Here is an 11,376-nt window from a genome sequence, read left to right as displayed (position 1 = left end):
TGAACAAATGTATATACATTTTACTGAATGTTTTCGACAATTTTATGCTCATGACCTTATCATTTTAACTTGTGATTTGAGTTCACAAACCCCGTTGTAATACACAGCTTTAAAAGAGGTCTTGTTTTACAAGTTTTAAGGACATTCCATGTATCGATATGAAGAGAAACATTATTCATCTTTCTCAATTGTACATCACTTAAGTTATAAGTTACGAAGAAGATGCTTTTAATGGTCTATTCGATGGAAAATATTGTACAAAATAAGAATTGATTTGTCTTCTCCTGCATGTGTTTGAAGCAAGAATCGTGCCAATTTAAGGACATCCCGATCAGACATTGGAAGGTACAGAGATAACATTCAGTGTCTTATAATACTATTGTTCATGAACAAAATATCATATGACTTTCTGTCAGCTGCTATGTTTGCCATTCTGTACACTGCCTCATGCCCAGGATTTGTCTCAGCTGCAACAAGCAGCTTCCCCCTCCTACAGTGAGTGAGTTCAGTTTTACGCCACTTCTGGCAATATTCCAGCAGTATCATGGCAGGTGACACCAGATATGGATTTCACACATTGTACCCATGTGGGGAATCGAACATTGTCTTCAGCGTGACGAGCGAACGCTTTAACCACTAGGTTACCCCAAGGCCTACAGCAAATTGACATGAAGCTACAACTGAAATACTGTTCTAAGTGGCACTGAACCCAACTCACTCACTCACCCAGTTTCTTATTATAACTAACGTCTTTGTAAAGATCATTGGACATTATATCAGATGTCATTCCTTATTTATCGTTTCATTCTAATTTGTTTATGAAAAAGAGATCCTGGTTTCAGAGATGATGAGGAAAGATTATTAAGTTTTTGCTTATATTGTTGTTTTTTGGAGTTTGTCTCATTTCCATTTCTCATTTTGTTCAATTTAATGCTCAGTGTATTTTCATTGTCTCGGTCTTTGATATTATGGGAAGAAGGGTATTATGGGATGTAAACAATATGCTGAAGTACAATGATAATGAGTATAGTTTCTTGAAATTTTAACACAAGCACATTACATTGAAAGATCATTTTTCTATGATTGTGCAATGAGAGGTATCAGAGTGATCAAATTTCTGTTGGACCTCTCTAACTTTTGCCTCTTTACACAAAAATGTGTGTATGAACTCATTTGATATCCTACATATTCGTCCACAATTACATGTTTAATGAAAAAGTGGATTGTCGGCAAAAGTTTTAAGTACAGTTTGATTCCCAACATGCTGTTTCCAGATTCAAAATTACGTGGAAGAAAAATTTACCGAAATGTGTTTCAGGTCATATATTGGTGGTAATGTATGGTATGAGATATGTGAATTCAGCATCCAGAAATATCTCCTCAGTATTTATCCAAGTTGTTACATTGCATTGTAGAGCATTTCAAATCCTGGGTACAGGCAGTGCCACAATAAGTGCTTTCTCATCAGTTGCTCAGGATGAAAGGGCTGATACAACATTGCGTCAATGAAGAGTTTTAATTATTTGAGAAAACAATAAAAGGTTATGTCAGTCAATAATTCTATTTCACCTTTATTACAGGTGTATATATACTACTCAAAATACGTTAAGTAACAGCCAGTTTTTTCATGTCATGTTAGTTAATCTAATTATTATGAAATATTATCAGTAGACATTTAAAAAAAAGTCTGGTGTTCCTAGTTCATGACAGATTATCAATATCCAAAATATTTTTATGGATTAAACTTCTTTTTTAAATAAGAAGTTGAGTCAAAAAAAAATATCTTGGACATCGACGTACAACTTCTAAATGCCGCTAAAAGACATCAGATTATCAATAGTCATGAAAAAGTTATGTTTGCATTAACTTCTATTGAGTAGTATGTGTAGTTTCGAGAATGAGTTCCTTAAATTATATTACCTGTAGTCTTCTGTGTAACATTATTTATGGCAGTTGTGAAAAGCAGTAAATGAGTTTCAGTTCACTCCTGGATATATGTTTGTACGGACTCCTGAAATTGTTTGATGTATGTAAAGTTGGCTATTAGTATTTGTAGAGTTACAAACTGTCGTAACTGTATAGTATATTATAGGCTTACGGATATCGTAGTGCTATGAAAGCTTTGTGAATCGGGCCTATGGGTCCTACGTCTCAAAGTGATCGCTACGAACGCTTTAGGAATCGAGCACCTGGGTCCTAATCCACAATGTGATCTTAATTTGCATACATATTATGTCCTAAATTCACACCCTGAAGTATGCTCAAAGCCCTACGTTATTAACCTGGTTGGTGGATCGATGTGCACTCTTACCACTGTGGCCATTAGGTCTATGATAAAGTATGGGAGTGGTGATAGCTGTAGCACAAAGGTTGCTGTGTCAATGGAGGTTCTGAGTGGTGATGTAAAATAACACTGGTCTGGAGTTGAATACCTAGTTTTGGTTTCACCCAAGTGCTAAACGTCTGAGACCTGCATCACTTCAGGATTTTCTCCACATCGAGCTGACACACTGTGATATAACTGGAATACTCTTAAAAACGGCATTAGAACCAACTCACTCACAAAATACCCCTTTATATATCCAGGAGTGACTATCTGGGAGAAATACAAAGTAACTTAATCCAAATGGCTAAATTCATATTAATCACTGCATGACTGTATCAGCCCTAGCAATGCCTGAGTTACATGTGTCTTCTTCCTTCTTTCAATCATCCTGACACCTCCAGGTCTTCATTCCTCCTCAGCATCGACTATCTCTGTCTCTATCTCAGTGTTTCCTCCGTCACTCGGCTCTTTCAATCAGGGCAAGTCGTGCCTGGCACGACGACACCCGACTTCTCGAGTAGTGTCAACTGCAGACTGGAGTGAGGCTTCTCACTCTTTGGACATTTACATTTCTGTTGAAATGATAAATAAATTATTAAAAATATGGTTGCTTTGTGTTGTTTGTTTTAGGACGTTGTAAATGTTTAGTATTCTCAGCATCTGCTCTTGAACCAGTGTAGCTTTCTGTAGCCTGAAACATCCTAAATATATTCAAGTATTGAGTAACCATTCTATTATGATGAATACTGTGGTATATGCAGTACTTCTGTATAGCATGAACAAGAGAGGCGTACACAGTACTTAAGCGGCATGTATAGCATGTCCAAGGGTGGTATACACAGTACTACAGTGTCATGTATAGCATGTCCAAGGGTGGTATACACAGTACTTCAGTGTCATGTATAGCATGTCCAAGGGTGGTATACACAGTACTTCAGTGTCATGTATAGCATGAACAAGAGTGGCATACACAGTACTACAGTGTCATGTATAGCATGTCCAAGGGTGGTATACACAGTACTTCAGTGTCATGTATAGCATGTCCAAGGGTGGCGTACACTACTTCAGTGTCATGTATAGCATGAACAAGAGTGGCGTACACAGTACTACAGTGTCATGTATAGCATGTTCAAGGGTGGTATACACAGTACTTATGTGACATGTATAACATGTTCAAGGGAGGTATAAACAGTACTTACATGACATATATAACATGTTCAAGGGTGGTATAAACAGTACTTACATGACATATAGCATGTTCAAGGGTGGTAAAAACACTACCGAAGTGGGATGCATAGCATGTTCAGGGGTGGTATACACAGAACTTCAGTGCTATATTAACATGTCCAAGGGTGGTACACATAGTACTTATGTGTTATGTATAGCATGTTCAAGGGTGGAATACACAGTACTTCAGTGCTATATATAGCATGTCCTGGGGTGGTATACATATTACTTATGTGTTAGGTATAGCATGTTCAAGGGTGGTATACACAGTACTTACGTTATGTATAGCATGTTCAAGGGTGGAATACACAGTACTTCAGTGCTATACAGTACAACCAGAAATTATTGAGAATTTAAAGATTGTAAATTTTTAATTTTTTTCACTCATTACTCACGTATTAAATGTGAATATTAGCAGAACATTACTCCAGATTCAAAGACATGTGAACAGTTAGTATTTTGTCAAGTCAACATGGGCAGCAATGTAGGCTTTAATGCGTCGGCACACTACTGATCAAAGAAGTTAAAAAGTCGTGGTCCATGCTGTCCCAATATCGGACCACCTCTTCTTTCATTTCAGCAATATTTGTCAGATTTTTCTAATTGACACTTTCCTTCATAAGTCCACAAACATTTTCTATTGGATTTAGGTCAGGGCTATAGCTTGACCAATCTAATAATGTCATATTTTGGGTCCGAAACCAGGCCTGTGAATGCTTTGAACGATGGTTTGGGTCGTTGTTCTGCTGGAAAATCCAAAACTTTCTATAGAACACGTGAGCAGATGGAAGTAAATGTCCCTCGAGAATATCTGTGTATCGCTCACTGTTCATATTCCCTTCAAATTCACCGTTGCCCCTAACACAGATATGCAACCCCACTCGTTAAATTTCGGACTGTACTTTGGGCGCTGATACAAAGGTTTTTCAGTTTGTTTGGTCCAGAATTTCAGTGTATTAGGAAACAGCCACACAGAACTTTCATCTGAGAAAATCACATTGTCCCAGTTAAAATTTCCATGCTGTAAGCACCAGTTCAACCTTCGCTCCTTTTGTTCAGGTTTCATGATCAGTGATGGAATTCCTCGACTTTTCTGTCAACCCATTGCATACAGCTCAGTTCTAATTGTCTCCTTACAGACCGCCACAGTTCCTCTATCTATCATATCCAGCCTTAAGTTTTCTAAACTCCGTTTGTTTTTAGAAACAAGAATACCGACAGTCAATTTTCTGGGCCTACCTTCGCCTTCCTGGTGCTCAATGCCATATCCATTTGCAATATTTTTCGAAACACGATAAACAGTGGACAAAGGGATGCCTGTTCAGAGTTGGTCTGTTGATTTCATGTGACTGCAAAGTTTGATTTTGTTGCATTTATTAGATTTTTGTGTTCGTGAGCAATTCATCGGTCTCAAATGAAGTCAAACGGACTATAAATGGGTTTGAATCATTGATTGTGGCTCATCAAAACATGACCCAAACAAGATTTTTACTATTCCTCCTACCTCCTGCTGTCATACAAAAGCCCCTAGATGTTTCTAGTACAATATTTTTTTCTCCAGATTGGCCCTTGTCACTTTTCACGACCAGAAACCACTCCTTTCCTAACATGCTCTTTTACAATGGATAGCAATGGGATTCAGATTAAGGAACCTATTTGGGTAGTGGCTGATGGGCCAAGTGGTTAAAGCATTCACGCCTACTGCACAGGTTCAATTCCCCACATGGCTACAATGTGTGAAGCCCTTTTCTGGTGTCCGTGCTGTGATATTGCTAAAAGCTGTGCAACACCAGACTCGTTCACACACTCAATGGTCTGGCTTCTTGTCATCACAACTCAGCTGTGTGGACATGCTCATGATGTTAATCACTAGATTGTGTGGTCCAGACTGAACTGTGAGTATGGCATTAAACAACAAACAATATTTGACAGATCACAGACTGGAAAACTCATCTGACATCATTTGATGTCATTTATTTAACAAAGGAATTATAACGATCGATCACAATAGAAGTGTATATGTACAAGTCAAACTGCAAGTGATACATAAAAACATATAGACAGAACCGGTAATCTGCAACCATTTAGGTATCAGTCATTTATGTCATTGGGGGTGTAGATGGGAACAAGGAGAGTTACTCCCCTCAAAATGACACTGTGTTCTAACTAGTGGTGGTCCGATTAATTGAAATAATCGAAGATTGGTCGTAGTGACTAAAGGACCAAGCAATCTATCATAATTTCTCATAATCGAACACAACCGATTTTGGAACACTTGTTTTCATTAACAATATTTTTCACATGGTTGGTTTTGTCTGTTACATTTTGTAAGCACTACAAGCTCGTTTCAAGTCATGATTGAATTTATCTTAAAGGCCCCAAGAAATTTATGTTCCTAACATACTAGTCATCCTTTAAAGATGTGAAATTTTGCCAAAAAGCCCCCAAAGAACTACATGTTTTTTTCCTTATTTTTATGTGCATTAACAAATTTCATAAATGACGCTAACCAATTATTTTCGATGATTGATCGGTTGTAATGAACCAATCATCAATTATGAGATTTTAACCAATTCCCAACACCAGTTCTAACGAATTGGGATGTTTTGTCTTTTGGGTTTTTTTTGCTTTAACTTTTCTAGGAGGACGAAAATAAATAGAAGCATCAGAAGAGGACCATTGTTTTCAAGACGGCCTAACCCGACCCCCATACCACACCTATAATAAATGATAGGTCCCTATAAAAGGTCAAGCTCAACTGAAGAAAGTTCCCTCAGGAAAACTTGGGGACCAATGCTGGTGTACTGATGAGAACGTTGTCCTCTCACTTCCATAGAAACATCCTGGGAATAATACAATGCTACCAATATAAACCTACCCACACACCAATATCATAGACGGTGGGGGTGGGAAATTAAATGGCTGGAATTTTATTGAAAAACGAAATACTTGACAACTTTATTGAAACAATAAAAAAAAAGGATACTTGAAAAAGGAATATGCTTCAAACTCTTTGTCTGGCACCAATAATACCTTGTTGCAAGAGTTTTCCATAATACAGTATTAAGGCTCATAGTTTTAATTAATATATTTAGTCTTCATACAAAAATCTAACCCCCAGACCAGAAAATCACATGAGGAGTCAGTAAGTTGTACTCTGCTCAAAAACATGTCGATTGTGTATCTGAAGATTGCTTCAAACTACATTCCCAAGGGATGATCCTGCAACAAATGTATCTTACATCCCTAGTGTTTATCATTTACCACAATTTGAAAACAAAACAAAATGGTAATGTGAAACGTTTGTTGCCATATTCAGGGGTTCAAAAATCCCATCACCCGACGCCCGGGATAAGTCAGGTTTCATTTCGGGCAATCAAATAATGTCCGTGGGCTACTAGATAATTTCCACTTATGGTTTGAAACTGCAAATAAACTTGGATTTAATTTCATATCTGCTCAAAATGTAGCTATTAACTTGAACACCTATCAATGACTAGCAAATTTTGTTTTATTTTTTTAATAAATAACACTTTTAGACGCGTTTTTGTGTGACAAGCAGAATTTCCCTGTCTGTGATGAGGCAGTCACGCGAATGAGTGACCGTCTCGCGTACACGTTACGTCCTCAACTGATTTAAATTTCGCAATGATAATAAAGTAGAGTTATCTTTCTTTGCTATTTATCATTTTTCAATAAATAGTCCAGTAAACATTAACATCAAATACCATGTTGATTTATTCTTTCATAATTACATCATCATGATTATTTCATAAAATCAGGGCAAGTGGAAAATTAGTCAGGACAAGTTTAAAAAAAAAATTGAACCCCTGCGTATTGTGATGTGAGCTCAGGACAACATGTACAACAAGTCAATGTCAATATAACATGTGACTATTTCACTATAGAATCACACTGTAAGATCAGCAAAAAGTCTGGTTGCCGTGACAATGGGATATATTAGATTGTAATACACTGTTGTAGTTGGTTAAACAAGTCTATCAAATGTTATTGATGAAACAGTTGAAGAAAATTATTCATCCTTTGACAAACATGACGTTAAAATCACACATTTATTCATGTCCAAATGATCTAATATGAACAACAGTCATGAATTCTACACAAGAATATCACAAAACATCTGTAATATTATCACAAAATTTGCAAAAGACATATGGAACTGACTTCAGTGCCATTCTATCACTTTTTTTTATTCCATTTTGAATTTTCTATATTTCTAAAACTGTGTAATAAATACAATATCATCTGATCATGCATAAATAACTTTATAGCCCATCAAGGCAATCTATATCACAATCAATGGATCTCACAGTCCTTCATCTAACTATATAACCTTAGGGATATACTACTCAACTTTATACAAAGATGTTTCATACATGCGCAAGTTACCTGTGTATATCTTAATCTTAAAATATAACCACAAATATGTCAACGTTCACAGCAATTTAGAGCAAACTTTGTATGACAACTAACTAACTCATACTTGTATGGTTTCTCGACACTTTCAGCAATATTCCAGCAATTTCATGTCAGTGTACACACAGTAACCATTTGGGGAACTGAACCCGGGTCTTCGGCGTGACGAGCGAATGCTTTAACCACTAGGCTACCCCACCACCCCCAACAGCTAATGAGACTGTCACCACCTGTCCAAGTATTTAGTATTCCAGCCACTTAAGTAGACATGGTGGCCATGGTTACTGTGTTATAACATGTTAAAAGGTTTATATGTCACATAATGTAATGCAAACTGCCCTGAACAGAAGACACAAGTGCACATGCTTCTATAGGTCATATATCTAATGGGGTGAGATCACAGGAAAAAGCTGCAACCAAGAGACAATCTGTTTCAGGTTGTAAAAAGCAATCTCAAAACTATCACCATTATGATAATGCCAATGATTACCGGTATATTATTTGCTTCATAACAACAACTTCTCAGTACAAGTAATATATATATATTGGACCGCAATAGGGCAGTGGTAAGGCATCCGTTAATCCCTCTGAAGGCCCGGGTTCGATCCCTGGTAGAGGCACCTAGGTTTGGGTGGGCACATTTGCGTAGTATCCTTGGACAGGATACTTAGATCCGCATTGTCTCAGTTAACTCAGCTGTAAAATGGGTACCCGAGATGATGTGCTGGCAATGTGAGTGTTTAGTTCATTGCGCCTAACAGGCAGCATGGCTGTATGGTCCCCATGGAGTTGAAAAGGTATCGAAAAGTATGATAGTGTCCCATGACTGGGGATAGTAATTTACGTAGCGCTGTGAGCAGGCAATGTGCCTGGATATGAGCGCCATATAAGCAGACTATTACTATTACTTGAAGATGAGTAACTCGAATGCTTGAAGTTTACTTGATCACATGTAACTTATCTCCCTGAAGAGTACTTGAAGATGTTTAACTTTAACTCCATTTCCTGAAGAGGTTCAATGGACTATCAATAAACTGCAGTTATCAATGGATTGACGTAAAACATTGCTGACAAGTTCAAATATCAGTTTATAGTTCAGTTCAGTTTTGTGGGTTGTAACGTCAACTTCTAGATGACCAATTCCATTGACAATATACCTGACAAAAATGTAATCATGTAATATAATAAATGAATACATATAATCAACTCAAGAAAGCATGCCATTATTTTTACCATTCATTTTTATTGGGAACCAAATCTGCTTAGAAGTGAACACCTAGTCATTCATCAAGCCCTTGATGATCAAGGGGCATACTTCCATAACTCTGTTGGAATTCAATCTAATCTAGAACTGATTTTACACATTTAATGCCTTTTTGTAAAGCAATCACAACAAAGAGAAAAACATATATTCATGGTAATTGTACACATCTACTTTGAAAATAATAAATTAAAGTAATCTAGACTTAAAACTGTTTAAAACACATTACACGAAGGTCATTTTATCTACTAAATGCAAGACATTATATACAAAATAATATGGGAGGCTGTCTTCCTGTGTCCTAACATATGCCCTTATAATCTACTAAACTGATGAAGACTCTCCATCATGTGATGCAGCTGTTGACAAAGTATCCCAGTGCTGTTTCATTACAATTCACACAACTGAAAATGTTAAATGTCTGAAAATACATTACCCAATTCTTTCATTTGACTATAGTAAGCCTGTCATGGGTAATTCTGCGCAACTGCAATAGCGTTCTTCCCTATCGAAGGTAAACATCGTCTGCCACCACATTTACGCTTGAAATCGAGACATTTCTACATGCGACTGGTTTTTAATCACTAAAGGTAAGAAAATAACAGTAATTGACTGATAAATTGACGGTTTTATGAAAATTTGTTTTCTTCAGACTTTATTATTCATAATTGGATTTAATATGAAACACTTTTCCTTACATTAATGAAGTGATTTTTGAAAATAATCTAGCCCTAATACACTTCCATACTTCGGATCTCCATCTGGATGTTATGCACATCAGTTACCGGACAGCAAGCGATGTCGTCAGAACGCCGGTAAGGTCAACCGTATGGCATAATGCAACATTAGAATCTTATAGTCATCAATAAAACTTATATTTCTAGGTAAATATGATGCATACCAGCATGTTTAGTCATGTAAACCACAAAAAAATAAGAGACGTTAGTTGCCGTGTTGTGATCGATGTGCTTAGGTGCGCGGAATTACCGGACGGTATTGTATAGTATAATGTCCAAGCAGTGACCTCACTGACTGGGTTGATGGAATCATAAACATATTGCGTAGATTGTTTATCACTGGAATGTCTGGTCCAGACGTAACTATGTACATGCCACCGTCTCCCAGCTGGAACAATGCTGAGTACTGTGTATAACAAAAAAAACCCAAAGAAACCAGTACATCATGACAGTGACAATGTCCTGTAGACTCTGTTGAAGCTCTCCAGGATATGGAGGAGGATAAGGCCTAAACAAAAAATGTCGAGGTTCTGATTACCCGACCGACCCTTGATTTCTGGTGCCGAGGGCGGTGGGGTAGCCTAGTGGTTAAAGCTAAAAGCGGCGTAAAACCAAACTCAGTCAGTCAGTCAGTTCTGGTGCCGACCTTAGTTTTTTAAGAGGTATGAATAAAATATGCTTTCAGATACCATTGTTTTTTTCCTAGCACCTACGGACATTGGTCATTCTGATAAAGAAAGTCGACATGATGCCCACCAGCTTGATTGAATAAACAATTACACATTGATAAATGTGTTATTAGTTCATACTTTACTTCTAAAAAAAAATATATAAAAAAGAAAAGAATTCCTACCTACCAACCCTAAATTTTATAGAGGTGTAATCGGAACCACAACATTTTTTTGTTTGGCCTAAGTGTGGGCATGCTAAGTGCACATGTTTAATACTGTCATAATAAAAAATAGGCTTAAACAAATGACATACAAACAAAAGCATTATATCACTGTCATTCAATGGGATACACATTTCAAACATGCATTGCCTTTAATCCTTTTTATGTCGAGGGATAAAGAAAGTATATGTACTACTCAACTTTCAACAGGATCATTGAGATGTGGCATTCTGCTGGTACTAGTGGAGGGATAAAACATTTACACTAATTACAGCTTACCGGTGTGCAGTGTGTGAAATAGTTTCCAAATTTTGCTAGCCATTCGGGCTAGCTATGCCTCAAAGTTACTAGCCCACAATATAATTCACAAGCCCGAAATTTGAATGTAGACACGAGTTTCATCATTAAGCTGCTGATATGATGAACATATTTATTAGGCCATAATATTGCATGATTTAAAAGTGTGCTATAACTTAACAAGTCGGAGAGAGTGATA

At 37.0% G+C, this 11,376-nt stretch overlaps 2 long non-coding RNA genes across 2 annotated transcripts; one reads left to right on the top strand and one right to left on the bottom strand.

Moving 5' to 3' along the window:
* The first annotated feature begins 852 nt into the window (after positions 1–852).
* On the top strand, positions 853–2,930 carry LOC124270167. Its single transcript, XR_006896695.1, has 2 exons — positions 853–1,318; positions 1,364–2,930. It is a non-coding gene; the product is annotated as an uncharacterized LOC124270167 (long non-coding RNA).
* A 2,580-nt stretch (positions 2,931–5,510) lies between these two features.
* LOC124270166 lies at positions 5,511–7,170 on the bottom strand. The gene is made up of 2 exons (XR_006896694.1): positions 6,137–7,170; positions 5,511–5,719 (listed from the first exon to the last, which is right to left on the bottom strand). It is a non-coding gene; the product is annotated as an uncharacterized LOC124270166 (long non-coding RNA).
* Positions 7,171–11,376: the final 4,206 nt, after the last annotated feature.

This window comes from Haliotis rubra, unplaced genomic scaffold (genome assembly GCF_003918875.1).
Source record: "Haliotis rubra isolate DU_JTF1 unplaced genomic scaffold, ASM391887v1 Scf15, whole genome shotgun sequence".
Taxonomy (NCBI): domain Eukaryota; kingdom Metazoa; phylum Mollusca; class Gastropoda; order Lepetellida; family Haliotidae; genus Haliotis; species Haliotis rubra.
The sequence above is the reverse complement of the archived record's forward strand: the minus strand, read 5'-3'. Positions and strand labels throughout refer to the sequence as shown.